Source organism: Chelmon rostratus, chromosome 2 (assembly GCF_017976325.1).
Source record: "Chelmon rostratus isolate fCheRos1 chromosome 2, fCheRos1.pri, whole genome shotgun sequence".
Lineage (NCBI taxonomy): Eukaryota > Metazoa > Chordata > Actinopteri > Chaetodontiformes > Chaetodontidae > Chelmon > Chelmon rostratus.
The window spans coordinates 17,294,765-17,297,891 of NC_055659.1; the positions used below are offsets into that span (position 1 = coordinate 17,294,765).

A 3,127-nucleotide genomic window follows, 5' to 3' on the forward strand; every position below is an offset into this window, starting at 1 on the left:
AGTATTGTATAAGATTTATATTATGTGTTATTATATAGAACAGAAGAGAATCTGTATTAAAAAGGTGACCTATCTAAGAAGTGATCCATCTCAGTTCATTCAGACGTTTCATGTTCAATGTGTTGGATGTTATCGATTTTCAAATACAGATTTGTACGTACTGTGATATACACAGGAATTTATTTTTTATATGTGTCTGTGTGGATGCATCTGATCTGTTATAATACTGGAATGAAGAGACACATGCATGTGGGTGTCTTCTGTTTGTATGACGTTTTCAGAAATGAAAAAGAGAACAAACAGAGCAGCACAGAAGAAAAAGTGGTTGTTTTTCAATGAAACATCCTGCAAGATTTTCTCAACATGCAATAATTACAGACCTAGAAAAACAAATCATTCACTGAATCATTTTACAGAAAGGTTCAGTCAGGAAGGTCAGACAACTTTCTGTATATGGTGATGTCTCTGATCATTACATTATTTAAGAACTCATGATATGACAACCTTTGTATTTAATAGGCCTTAAAAAAAAGGTGTTGTCCCTGGGCATGGCTTCATCCGGCTCAGTGTAGCTTGGGAATTCCTGCATCTTTCGTCCTTTGGACCTTACTGTCGGAATCCATCTCTCTTTTTCCCAGCTGTCCCTCCTCTTTCTTCATCTCCTGTTTCCGCTCCCTGTTTCTCTGATCCCTAAATTTAGAAACTCCGTCCCAGATACTTGCAGTATTTAGTGCTGACTGTAGTGAACCCTGACTGTGATGTGACAACTGTGCTAATCACCAGTAACAATGAAGATGAAACTCGTTAGTCAGGTAAGCATGTGTCGAGGCAGCTCAATCTCTTGATGTCACCAGAGCAAATCTGCCTGCACACGTTTGTTGACTGTTTGTTGCCTTACTGATTTGTGCAGTGAATCAACATTGTAGATTCCTCCATCCTGCTTGATAATCTCATCAGTCCCCTCCTCTTTCACACCCTCATTTCCTCCCTCAGTTCTCCTTCTCTTTATTCTGCCGGCCTGCATCTCTCATCTCTTATCCCCACTAAGGCCCTCCAGAACAAAGCGGGGAACAGCTGCAGTGTCTGTGAAGGAAGGAAAGTCACCTTGGGGGATGACAGAAGAACAAAAATGTGAGAGAGACATTGGGAGAGAGGGAGGACAGAATAAGAGGCAATATGGAGGGGAGATTAGGGGGGAGAGAGAGAAGAGAAGGGTAGAAGCTGGCATCGGGACACCATATGACTAATAAAGGGACAGCACTGCATCACTGCAGAGCCCCATTAGAAAAGGAGAAAAACACTAAGTGCAGAATGATAAAATTAGCAAGCTTTATTGTTTTCTGCCACTGTTGGCCCAGTAGAGTCTTACAAATTTGCTCCTGGCCACCACACTGTGAAAATGTCCTCACATTTGGGCGTACAAAAAACACACAAGTCATAAGTCAGAGCAGCCAACAAATATTTATAGACCTCCTCCCCTCTTTTGTGATTTATGGCAATGTATTCAGCCAGTAGTGACTGTGACAAATGTTTTGGCCACAGTCTGAGCTCGGTTATGGATGGGAATAAACAGCAACAGACTGGCAGTGCTTCGACTTGACTTACTGTACCTGCAGGTCCCAGTTCTGTATTTAATAGACTTTAATGCTATCTGATGCTGAGATGTTTTTTCAATACAGGTCTGATGAGTCCAGCATATGTGTTTTCACATGGTGAAATGTAGACTTCAGAAGTGGCTGTTATTATTTAAAATACACTGCATCGTTACACCCACTATAATGCACGCTTTCCATATCTGTTACTCTACATTATAGATAAATAATGGTACAACATGTGTTAAATATGTTTGCTTCTTCTTTAAATGAAGTGTTTTTTTATTTCATACAAATTCAACCTAGTATCGACAAAATGTCTTTAAATAAAGTAAGTAAGTATCTAGAACTGGTTGAGATAGAGGCTTAGATTGATGGTACGATGGAAACAGAAAATGACTAAAGCTCATCACGTGTTTCTGTTCTAAATAGGCCTTATAGTGTTTTCTAATTATTTAGCTATTGTTATTTTCAGAGGACAGAGAATAACAACCAAACAAGACCTTTTTAACAATGGCGCCATCTTGTGTTCAAGCGTCAGCTAGAGCAACTGTAGCTGCTACACACGGCCACAAGGAGGACTTCTTATTTCTCCACTCCTCTCGCCAAACGGCGACGCTCGCTGCTTAGTTAACTTATCGATATCGTTTTTTTTCTGCGAAAGTCAAGGTCCTGCTGGCTAAGAAACTCTATGCGGTCTCTTCCCAATTTGCTGAAGAGAGTCAATGATGTCCCCAGCTCTGTTTAGCAAGGTAGGTTCGACTAGCTAGGCTAACGTTAGCTGTCGTGGGAAGACACGTGACTATTTTACGTCAACGTAAAACAGAGAAGAATGCGCCGAAATAGCTCAGTTGGGAGAGCGTTAGACTGAAGATCTAAAGGTCCCTGGTTCGATCCCGGGTTTCGGCAGCAAGTGGGACTTCTTTTGCCCGTCTCAAAACATGGTACATACGGACTCTTGCACATAATTATAGGGGCAACACATTAGAAGTATACTTAAGTTTCAGAAAATTGTTTTTGGAAAACATAAGAAAGCATTCCTTATCTGCGAAGTAACAAAATCGACAAAAGTACTGCAGAAATAGTGGAATAAAAACTTTCCCTCTAAAACAGGTGAGTAGAAGTATAAAATCATCAAATACTCAAGTAATGCCCGAGTACATGAGAGATTAAATACTCTATAATTAACCTTGTTACCTCTGTCACATATTTAGGTTTGTAGTTGACTTCTCCTCGTGTTCATTGTGTAACAGTTTGCGTGATCCTCATTAGAAAGCATTAAAGTGAAACGAGCATCGACGTCCGCCTGACAAGTGTGCGTTTCAAACTAAAAACCAGTTCACATGACTCTCCACCAGGGGGCGATGTTGTCCTAAAAATACATTGGACTGCAGCGATTCAGTAAAGATGAAAACAATCCAGTCTGCAGCTCATCTCAGGGCAGGAAGTTTAAATAGCTGTTGAGCATGAAAAGACAAATGCAGTTGTTGCCTAAAGCTGTATATGATACGAGAACAGGACGTCTCTGTTCTTGA

At 40.5% G+C, this 3,127-nt stretch overlaps 1 non-coding gene across 1 annotated transcript; it reads left to right on the plus strand.

The window, feature by feature from the left end:
- The first annotated feature begins 2,428 nt into the window (after positions 1 to 2,428).
- trnaf-gaa lies at positions 2,429 to 2,501 on the plus strand. The gene has a single exon. It is a non-coding gene; the product is annotated as a tRNA-Phe (tRNA).
- Positions 2,502 to 3,127: the final 626 nt, after the last annotated feature.